The 11,911-nt window shown below is 43.1% G+C and overlaps 1 protein-coding gene across 1 annotated transcript in view; it reads left to right on the top strand.

Moving 5' to 3' along the window:
• Nucleotides 1-1,688: 1,688 nt before the first annotated feature.
• raph1b (Ras association (RalGDS/AF-6) and pleckstrin homology domains 1b) overlaps nucleotides 1,689-11,911 on the top strand; it is a 35,354-nt gene continuing 25,131 nt past the window's right edge. Inside the window, exon 1 of the mRNA XM_020592138.1 lies at nucleotides 1,689-1,967. The gene's annotated coding sequence lies outside the window, so the exon portion shown is untranslated. The remainder of the gene's footprint in view (nucleotides 1,968-11,911) is intronic.

Raw genomic sequence — 11,911 nt, 5'->3', positions numbered from 1 at the left:
ACATTTAAAACACCCACCTTTTATTGCTTCTTTTAACAAACATCTTAAAGTTCCTGATTATACTTCTTGCAACACTGGCATAGTAGCAATAGCATAAACATGGAGTGCAGTATGTTTTCATTGTCAGCCGATGTTTCTGCTGTGTAGCTGTATGTGTTCAAGTTCTGTGAGAAACACAATGTTACAGCCAAAGGCAGAGGTGGTGTGAGTGTGAAGTGCAATGACCCAGTGGGCAATGTGGCAAAGTTTAGTGTGAACACGGTGAGAAGCACCAAATAGGAGTGGCTGTGACATCTGTGTAGATGCCAGTGTTTTGTGTCATTATGTCACAAAACTTACATAGCTAAAAGTAAATGTCTTTAGGAAAAGTGAACACGATGCGTTATACTGAGTGAGGCACAGGTACAGACACCTGTGCAGTCAAGATATGACTGAGAAAAAAAATTGTATCTTGTCCCTTTCAACATGTAGACATAGCTTTTGAATCTCTTATATTGACAGTAATTAAAAAACAAACGTGGCTGTATCTTTACAATTGGGTTGAACTGAAAGTGCAATAGCTTTCTTACTCCACTAGATGGGCAGAAAGTATTTTATTTTGATCAGCCGGCTGATAACACAGGAGAAATTACTATTGTATCTGAGTGAAGTTATTGAATTGTTATTGGAAAAAAAAAGCTAGCTTTACTTCAGGTTACGAACAGGCATATTTTTCTAACCAAGGGCTGTAGTATAATCAGCAGATGTGTGTGAAGTCATTTTTGTAGCCCTACACTGGGTAAGAATAAAGTTACACCTTTGTAGGCCTCTCTCTTTTCAGTGTTGCACTTTGTGGACGGTCCCTGCGCACTCGTCTCACACACCACTGTCAGCACACTGACCGACACCCATCGCCTCCTCCGTGTCCTGGAGCAAATGTGACATTTGTACGTAACGTGAACTATAGATCGCCCCTCCCTTCCAGTAGGTCAGACACATCGTAATGATCCCAAAAATCCTGGTAGGGACATGTCCCTACCGTCTATATGCAAAACTCTTGCCTACCGATACAAGCAAAGAAAAGAGCTATTCGGGAAAATCTTTTCCTGATTTATACAGAGCAGGGTTTAAAGGTCATAGGTCAATTCATAGGATTGTGAAGTAGGGATTCAAATGCTGTCTGTAACGGATGAGGGGGATTGAAGGGGTTAGTAATGCTACGTGCCCATATGGACAACGCACAATAATCTCTGGAGCATGTCTCTTTTATCTTATGGTGGTGGTTTTAAATGAACATCCGCAAGATGAGGCAGTTCAGTCTGCCTTACTCACCTCACAACCCCTTTTAATAATAATAATAATAATAAGAAGAAGAAGAATTCAGTTGCTTTTGATTTCGCCCAATGTATCCTGGAAAAATTATGTTGAGGAAAATAAAACACGCAGAATTACTTCCCGAAGTGGTGGGGTGAAGAGACGAAAGTGAGCACAGAGCCTAATTTTACTTTTCATCACATAATCAGCATTAAGACCTGCCAGTCAACTTGGATATTGCCGCAGTTAGGGTATACCCTAACTGTACTACACTATTTATTGTTATTTTCCAATTGTATTGTTGAAATCCCTGGGACATTCTTCTGCCTTGCACTCAGCTCTAAAATAAAATATTCCCGAAGGATATTGAAGGCAGCATTGGATTCTGGGCTGGACAGGAAATGTCGGAGACGCGCAGCGTGTCTCCTCAGCAGCTCCGGGAGAAGAATGGGAGAGGGGATAGATGTGTGTATGTAGATGAGGCAACGTGTGAAAACATGAGGGCAGTGGACAGTTCTTAACTAAATTCATCTTTAAAAAAAAAAAAAAAAGATAATTCCTCATATCATACTAGAGGCTTTTCTCTCTCCCCCCCTCCCCCGAGGACAGGGATATTTGCTCCCTTTGGAGAACACAGGACAGCAGAGGACTCTCTTTGTGAATCCCATTTGACTGTAAGTGGGGTTTTCTGTTATTATTCCTGCATGATTTAACTGTCCAACTCTTTTTTATCTTCCTTAAATAAACACTGAACTAAGAATGTCAGTCATAGTTGAATGTCAGTTTATGCCATACACTGTTAACAGCCCATCCTAGATATAACTATTAGTCCTCGGGAACGGATGAGCTGTACTACCTATGTACCACAGAATACTTCACTAATAGGGCATCGCTGAATGTGTTGTTGCCTGTAAGGCACAGTGTTTGGTGTGGCAGGTTGTTTGAATGGGGGTTTGTGTGCTCCCTATGCGGCCATTGAACAAGCCTTTCTTGGGAGGGAAAGGCTGTGCAGCGTTTGGGCCGACTGGGAAAAAAAGCCGCAGCTTTCATGGGAGTGCCATTTAAACGTGAGCATGTTCTTCCAACACATTTGTTAGTTATGTTTCCAGAGCCAGTCCCCGTGTCTGTCTTGGCCGGCCGGACGTATTTTCAACCTCATTTCCCTTCTCTGTATCTAACGGAACAGGGACAGACGTACAGTCTCCACCCTGTGAAGCGGGAGCAGGCTATCAGCTCCTGGTAGCCTAATGGCCGATGGCTTTGTCGCACTAATGTTTATATTTTGCTGCTGGGTTTATAGAGTATTTACTTGTACACACAAAGCCTGACGCGTGTTGCTGTGGCTGGGTTCAGCTTCTTATAGATACATATGTACTTGATTCACTGCAGCTCAGGAGCAGTCTTTTAATTCCCTTTGTTGAATGACGCGGCTCTGCGGATTGGAAAACATGTAGCCAGTTTGACCAGTGGCTATTCCCAGTTTAATGCTAGCACCCGCTTTAGCTACTAGAAACAACGTTATTCATGTAAATAAAGTCTGTTAGAAAAGTTGAAGCTCAAACACACTTTGTCTTTACATTTCTGCTTTTCTGGTAGAAATAATAGTAACCGAGTTTCCCAAAACACCAAATGATTGTACATGACCTGAACAAGCCTGTTCACACAGGTCAAAGCTGTTTCCCTCTCTAGCCTCAGACTTTGCTTCCATTCAGACATTCACACTGGAAATATAATGACCTTTCATTGACTGTCGGGTTCAAAGGTCATTTGCAGAGAGGCTGCATATGCCACTGTCTGGCTGGCCCCCACCTGGACCCAGATTTTCACCCAGTAAACATGCCACCAAGGCCAGGTGATGGCAGCTTTGCATTGTGTTTTTTTTTTTTTTTGTTTTAGGTGTATGCTTCAGTTTAGAGATTAAGACAACAAAACAAACAAAATGCTCAGACAAGGCCACTCAGAAGCCACTTAGCCCCAGCCTTTATTCCCCACAGTGGCATTATAATAGACCGTCTGTGTCCTTAAGGCAAACTTGATTTGCATCCACAAAGAAGTGTATTAGAAGCACATGGAGATGGTGCAGCAGCATTATGAGCCATTCGCTTACAGTGCACTTAATGGGTTGAAAATAACTATTGGCCTTCTGGTTGTCTTCCAGATGCCTTTCTGCTGTGTGTTATGCTGTTTTTACGAATATTTTGGAGTTAGGGTACACTTGCTGTCATGTCAGACACAGAAGAAGAACATAAAGCACATCTGGAAAACCCAGCAACCCGTTGTTGTTCCTCCAGGCATTGTTATACTGTGACACTGCTTCCTGTGCTGTGTCCCGTTACACAGAGGGTTTCCTAAGAACTTAATTATCAGCTGGTCATGTAAAACAGAGGGTTTGAAAAAATTAGCTGTTTCTGAAGGCAAATTTTTGGCCTTATTATAATTTGGTCTTATTTTAGGTAAGGACTGTTGTTCATGGTACTTGTAGCAGTATTACATCATTTTAATTCAAAAACTTAATCATACAACACATTTACTCAGTAGGCTTAGTTATCCTGAAGCTGCTGCATTCGGTTCAGTCATAAAAAGCTCAGTCATAGATGAAATTTCCAGCCACAGAGGTTAGACAGACGTTAGACGGGAGCATCATTCATCCACTGACTCTTGTTTTGCCAAATGAGGAAAGGTAGAGAAGCCTTTCTGTTTTCCTCTTTCTATCTTTTATGTATGCTGCGTTTTCTTGGGATGCAGTTGATGAGATGAGAAGAACAGCTGTTAAAAACATTTTGGGCTTGAGGACTGGTCCCTAGAAACCAAGTATGAAAAGCTATTCTTGATTTGTGTGTGTTACCATCTCCTGAATGCTCGTCTGTCCGTTTGTCAGCACTTTACTGGCTCTGCCATGCGTGTTGCAAGGGCCACATCTGACCTCCGCCCATCCATCCACCCACGTCCCTGGGCACAAGACTTCTCCTGCACAAAAGTTCCAAAGATGAGGCTGAGGTGGTGAAGGTTGCTGGTGTACGTTTACCCAGGTTGTGTTACAGCCAGAGGTCTAGGTGGGTAAAAGGAGGGCAGGGGGAGGATGGCACTTCAAACGCAGCCTTCAACACACCCCGATGCTGAGCTGGAGGCGACGGTGTAACTTGATATTTTCACACTGACAGGAGGTTCAGTTGGCTTGTATTGTTGAGTGGAGAACAAACTGAAAAAAGGCCACCAGCTGCAGAAGGGCTTGTCTCCTTGATGCCAGGCAAGATGCCACATTTTGGGTGTGTTGTGAGTCAGAATGTGAGAGAAAGTGGCTGTGTGCCGTTCCATCTGGGTGTGTCTCTCCTCTAGTCACAGACACGTGGTTCCTGCCTTTATGGTGCCTTGTTCTGGTAACATTTTGCTGACCTTTGGTGGCAGCTGCCTGTACCATTTTGAAATAAAGACAAATGGTCAACCAGCCTGCCTGTAGCCTTCAAACCCTCTGCTGTTCCAGATACTGAGTTTCTCTTCCTGTTGGTCTTTTATTACAGATTTGTATCAGCGACCTCTATGGTACAGCCTTTTCTTTTGTGATGATTGATTTCTGTTCTTCATCGAAAACACTTCTAATTCTCTATGCCTCTTTTTCAGTAATAAACATACACCCATGCAACAACACATTTGTGTAACGGTGTGTCGAATCATCCGCCAGCACTAAACCAATGCATGGACAACTGAGCCAGTATTCTCCGGCTGCACCGCTGATCGGAGCAGGCAGAAAGAGCACACCCTCCTCTCCTTTCAGGGTAATGCATGGTCTGGGTGTACTCAAGCACATAGGGAACACAAATCGCTATATAAAACCATTTAAAGGTACAAATGGCAAGGACTGACCTACAATTGAATCTCCTTGTCATGTTGCCATATCTCTGCCCCTGGGTGAATGTTTTCTCCTGCAGCACTTTGTGGTATCATGAGTGTATAAATCTTTAAAATGGTTCAGTCCTGGTGGGATTTACACTTTTAAAGGCAAAGACCACTTTTAGATACTTTTACATTGCTCGAAATGATTGATTCATGGTTTTCTCTATGTTCCAGGAATTATTTCTTATTTTCCCAGATTTCTTTTCAACAACTATTAGAAAATGGGTTTGCACTTGTTGCATCCAGCTATGAAGGTGGAGAGAGTGAGGGCGAGTTCTCGAGTGGAGAGGAAGTGATAGCTGCTCCCTTTAGTCATTATACAAGCTCAATGTGGCTGCATTGCATTCTGGAATCCTGTCAACTGTATAAAAGTATAAGACACCAAAACTGAACATTATTAGTTTGTTTTCAAGGCTGGCTTTTTCCTTTACACATCATTAGTAAGTCCTTCGCCACCTATTAAACTATATAACCACCTCGGTCTGTCATTCTTTATCTCCACACCACTTCTTCCATTTGTTTTATCTGATCTGCTGTGGTAGATGTGCAGACTCTTGTATTATTCACTCATTAATTGTCCCTTTTGTTCACTGTACAGTTTGTTTAAGCAGCTTAGGCAGCTGTTAATCAGTGTGACTTTGACAGTGCCAGGTGGCTGGTTCTCACTGCTCTGCTGCTGGTGAGGACCTCCCACCCCCTCTACTGTTTTACAGGTGATTTGTTTCATTTACTATAAGCCCTCTAAATATTAAGTCTTCTGCAAAGCTTAATTGTTGCAGTCGGCATGATTGTGACTGCCACAAAACCTCAAGATTTTTATCCTGAAGTTACACACAGTCGGGTAATCACGCTGAAACTATAGCACTCAAGGTTGGAAAGGGGGATCTGGTCCCAGTGGGAATTCTCAGCTAGAATTCCAGCGGTCGCATCAGATATCAGTGAGGGGAACGCAGAGGGTGGAGCGAAGGAGATGATTTGTGGTATCACGTTTCTGTCTCTACCCCACCAGCCTATGTAATCCACGGCAAAGTCAAGTAGAAGTTCCACTGCAACAGTCACAGGACGGGTTGATGGATGGGACAGCCTGTCTGTGTGGATGAACAGCCTTTAGAGCTGTGGGTAGTGTGTCTTTGATGTGGAATAAGCATAAGACGCTTTAGGCGAGCAGAGAGAGTATTAAGATCACACAAAGTGCTACATCAGAGGAAACCGCATGTGCCGTCTGGTTTGCTGTATAGAAAATATGCCTTACTGACTGGTAGTGATGTATGATCTGTCTGGTGTGTGAATTACATATAAAAGAAGAGTGAGAATTTATTTCCTACTCTCTGGATTGCTTTCACATCTCTATTTTGCATCATCAACTAAATTAAATTGCCAGTCCTTTGCAGCACTCTATGGCAGCGCCACGACCCTGCACCCTCTCTACTTCCTGTCTGATCAGAGTTCAAATGTTTCTCATGAAACCATCACAGCAGTTTGTGTGTCTGTGTGTGGATTGATGTTGGTGTTTGTTTGCCTTATTGCGGACTCTGCTAACACTTAGCAAGACACACACACACACAGATGCAAACTAAACAAACTGTACCGTTTCCCCTCATCCCGCTGGGAAATGTTCGCCTCTTGTCCCAGAATGTTTAGATGACTTCTGTTTATATGGGTTTGTGCTTGTACAGTTGCTTTCTAACCGCTGACCTCCGGGTTACATTCAGGCCAAATCCACTGAGTGCTCAGTTTTGTATACCACATAGAATACACTAACAATAGTGGCATTAGAGGACTATCAGAGAAAGTGAAGGGTGCAGTTAATGTAATTACGGTGTCTTTTCCTGGTGTCTCTCGGGAGGTTGGTGTCATGTTTTTTTGTGTGTGGTTACAACAAACGAATATCTTACCATGCATTGAAACCAGATCCCAGACTTGAGTATGCTCTGGATTTAATCTGTCATCCTCTTGAATTGTAGCTCCAAAAGGAATTCTGCTACTACACAAATACATTAGAGGTGAAAATAGGCTCACCCCTACATTATTTAACTGGTCCAACTGTTTCAAGTGTGTTCTGGGGATGTAAAAAGCTTGTTTGGTCATTGAATATGCACTGTAGCCATTCACCGCCCCCTTTCAGAGATTTTAACTACACTCTCACCTGTAATCATGAAAGTTATCACAGCTGGTGTCTGAGAAGTAGCTACACAATCCAGCACTAAGCATGCAGTGAAACCTCAGAAGGGAAATGAGAGGAGCTGGAGAACAGCCTGCACGTTCACTGCGTCCCGAGCCAAAGCCAACAAGGTTCACCAGTGATTTTACAACAGACAGCTGCCAAAATGACTTAGGGAAGAAGGTGCAAAGTGTGTAATGGTGAGAGTAAGGAAATATCAGATGGAGAAGGAGGAGAACAGAAGAAAGAGATTAATGAGAACCAATAAAATATTCTTGAGTGCAGCTGATGTTGTGAAATATAGCGATTTGGAAACAGTGAGGTCATTGGTAGTTTTCCTTCCACACTTCTTCACACTTGGCTTCAGTCAGCGCTCTGTATTTACTGTACATGTTGACATGTAGCTCCATTTTTCTTGTTACATCAGGGTTCATCCAGGACACCGAAGGAATGTAGAGCTCAGTAACTGCGGTGACCTACAACCTGAATCCAAGTGAAAACAGCCGCGCTTGCCATGGTGTAAGTGGACTGACACAGTTTTGTGAGAGAATCCCTTGACAGTTACTCAAACCTGCAGGCTTAATCTCACAAAATAGCGCTGTGTGAGTGTGTCCTTTCATGGCTGCCTCCTGCCAGATCTCATTGACTAATACCCTGGCAGCTTTCTGAGTGAGCCTGAGCCTCTGTTGACTGGGTGAAGTTAGTGGCTGAGTAAGCTGCTAATCTCTCTCTGCTTTACTGATTTTCACTCTCTAGTGATTCCTGATTATTTTTGCCCCATGTGCCACACAGCCAACTCAGTGAGTGAATCAAGGCCTGTCCCCCTGTTTTGGCACCATGACCAACTTTGAGGCTACGAGGAGGGTCGCTAACATATTTGTGGTCAGGCAGCTTGACCTGCTGCTCTTGGTGATTGCCATGGAGAGATTATCCAAGCGAAACGGTGTGAAAGAGAAGTGAGATTTCCATCTTTAAGCCGATCAGCTGTGAGCAAGCTGTGCTAATGATGAGGTCTGAGAACACGCTGATTTGTTTTGCCGTTAAATGAAAACTGTGCACAACTGCTTCGACACAAAAGACTATTTGATCCAACATAAGAACAGATCCACAAGTACAGTAACACAAGAGGCATTTGGTCGTGTAACTCTCCATATGTGTGTTACATTATCTGTAAACACCACTGGCTGGGTAGGTGCCAGCGGGACCTCCAACAGATCTCACTGGCCGTCGTGGGAACATTCCTGATGCAGCATTATTCCATAATTCCCACCATGTGTGGCTTTTCCAGAGCAGAGTGTTCACTGCATGGATCATGGAGAATCTCTCTGAGGAGAGGAGATCATATCCTTGTAATCACAAGTTTATTGTGTGCAAGTGAGAATAGCAGACGTAGTAACGCCTTCACCACAGGCTAAAGCTCATGAAGAGAACAAGCTGTGTGTGTGTTTAGCCTCAGTCGTTCTGTCGTGTGACCAAAAAAGCACTTTGACTGACTTGGGTAAATAAAATTAAGTACCCTGTGACCCAGACTCACTGAGCAGCACCGGCAGCAGTGCAGAGATATTAGCTTCTAAAGGTTTTGAAAGGGACTGACCTCATTAACCAATCAGAGATTTTCATTTATTTCAGTTTATTTTATTTTATCACTAAGTTTTGTTGCATTCTCATTACTTGTAATTTCATAACGACAAACATTTGAAGAGCTGGGCGGCGCGTAGGGAGCGGAACAGGAAGAGGGGGCGACTGATTTGGAGCTTCATGCTAGTGCTACCATAAGCTACATATTGTAGCTTTAACATATTCTTATACAGTTAAACAGCTTGCACAGCAATTTTCAGACTTTAAATGTGACTGGTGTCTTTTGACGTGGCTTTGTTTTGACCTGCTGAAGAGGTCAGGCAGTTGGAAGCAGCTGCTTCGTTAAGCTGCACTTGACTTGGTATAAAAGCAACACAGTAATCAATACTAAAGCACCTTCCCAGTGAGGATCAGCACTAACTGATGGTTTACCTCAGTGCCCTTACAAGAATGCTGAGGGTAACTGCTGAGGCCTTCCATTGTTCTGAAACCAGATTAAAATGCTGTTGGTTGGTTGTGATCAATAAACCGTCCTGTTTCCAGTCATTCTTACACAGGTCTGTGGTGAAGCAGGGACTGGGTCTATTTCCTGTTGTGAATCAAAGGTCACCGCCAGATTATCACACTGAGTGGCATTTGCCTCCCTGTGTTTTGGTATATCACATTTCCAGATGTTGATTTGTACACAAGTGAGTGCATCTTTAATCATTCATCTGTAGTTTCTGTTGCATCACTAAGTTTGTTTGTTTGTTTCTGGTCAGATATGGTTAAGAACAGACTCTTCTTTCTGTTAATAGCTTGGTTTAAGGCTGTACAGTGGTAATACTCGTGCATTATATTAGATTGGGCATCACTGCATGTAAGCTTGAAAATCAGAAAGACATAACCTGTTTATTTTGAATTTTTTGATGTTATGAAATAAAAAATGCTGTAACATTTAAAAGAGCCAGAATCATAACAGATGGTGCTGTATGGCTGTCATTTAACAAAAGAAAGCATTTGCTGGTGGTGTTTATGAGTAAAAGTAAATTTATATGCAAACAGGGACATAGAGGATTACAGTATAATCTCCCCAAAACTGGAAGTCTTGTGCATGAATAACATAGCTGAAGATCAGTGTGAGTGGTATATTACCCCTCTCTTTGAATGGGCCCGGCACAAATGCCTAAAGGGCACAGTGTGGACTGATCTGCCTGTTTAATGTGGTGTGTCATCCTGAGCAACAAAGACCCTGTGTAGGGGCTTGTGTGTTATTTTATTTCTTTAATGTCTGTTATGTGGTTATGTAAAACCCATATTAGAGTACTGGGGAATTAACAGAGGTACAGAACCAGCATGTACTCCTACATATACTGCATATCATGTTGTAGCTCTGCCTTATGCCTGCTTATTCATTTGCTGTACTTCCCCTATAACAATCCTGCCTTTCTTTCCCTGCTATGACATCATCACCTCCCCTGCTTGCTCAGTGCACTGCCCTCCTTCCCTCTTCCTGTCATGACAGGAAATGACTGTTATTAATGGGGGATGCATGGATGGACAAGGACACACCTGTGTCCACTACATAGGGCCATGTGTTTCCCCTTTGTCTGTTAGGCAGTGATACACAGGGCACCTTTTGTGGGCAGTTATGTGTTTTTATTTTTTATAGTGCCCACAGAGTTGCCTCCGCATTCAGTGCCCAGGGAAGCTATCATTTCCAGGGCGTGTTGTCCCATGTACCTTAATGCACAGGCTTCATAAACACAGATCTGATGTGTATTTGTACTTCTCAAGCATGTTGTGTGCCAGCACTGCACTGGTGCTGCAGGAGAAAATTGGATACTGCATTTGAAAAATCAGCTATATGAATAATCCAAAAATGGACTAACAGCACTGGTGTGTTTTGTTAATACAGGTGATACATGTAGTGCCTTGATACTAGGACAACATTTAGACTGCATTCTTTTTGCCATTTTTATGACAGAATTTATAGCCAAATAAAATTCAGTGCCATTTGGGGAATAGTTCAACTGGATTAATTTTTAATAAATTTAAATGTAGGTGTCCTCTTCATCCATGAGTAACTATTGCCTCTTGATCATAAGTTGTGCATGTATCGCAGGCCTGCCTTTGTTTTTAGCTTAGGAGCAGCTGTCTGCCACCGCCTGTGCTGTTGTGACTGGAGCAACTGTGTTCCCTGCAGCTGCACAGACCCATGTGTCACTACCACACCTGTTCTATGGCCTTGTGTTGACTGAATGATATCACACATTAACTGTGTGCAAATATCACCAGAGACATGGTGAGGTGGTGGAGGAGGGCAGGAACGGAGAGCTGACCTGTAATCTGAGGAGGCAGATGTGTGTTTTTAAACGCACATGAATGGCGACATGCATGTCAGCGCACAAGCTCACGCTCTTTTCTGTCGCTCTCTCCCTGTTACAAGAGGACTGTTTGCTGTGAAAACACACACATCTCACATGCACACACACAGTTTGCCAAGAGAAGGGCCACATGCTGTGGCTGAACAACAGTTGGTGTGTAGAAAAAGACAGCTGAGGGCAGTGGGAATAGCTTCCTAGTAGTTAGCCACAACATCAGCTGCCTCCCACACACACAGACAAAGTAAAAACACACCATGACCAAGTCAGAGCAGTGGCATTTCCTAGCCAGCTCAGCTTGTTATAAGCTGACATACCTGAATTATATTTTATTGCCAAACTATGATTCAGCATTCAATTTGTCCGAGATAAAACCAGGTTAGGCCTGTGTGAGTCAGCACTGGTGTTGCTGCTGGTCAGCATTGTTGAGATCTGGTGGTGACTGGTGAGTCACAGTCAATACACAAGAGTTTTGACAAGGTTTGAGATTTTACTCTGACTCATGTTGTGAAATTATTAGCCTGTGGTGGTTACATGCTTATTAAGGTGGCTGTATGTGTGTGTGTGCATGCAGGGCTTTGTAGTCAAATGAAGAAGGTGTCTGCAGCTCAGGTGTCACATTCTT

This window comes from Monopterus albus, unplaced genomic scaffold (genome assembly GCF_001952655.1).
Source record: "Monopterus albus unplaced genomic scaffold, M_albus_1.0 scaffold16.1, whole genome shotgun sequence".
NCBI classification, from domain to species: domain Eukaryota; kingdom Metazoa; phylum Chordata; class Actinopteri; order Synbranchiformes; family Synbranchidae; genus Monopterus; species Monopterus albus.
The sequence above is the reverse complement of the archived record's forward strand: the minus strand, read 5'-3'. Positions and strand labels throughout refer to the sequence as shown.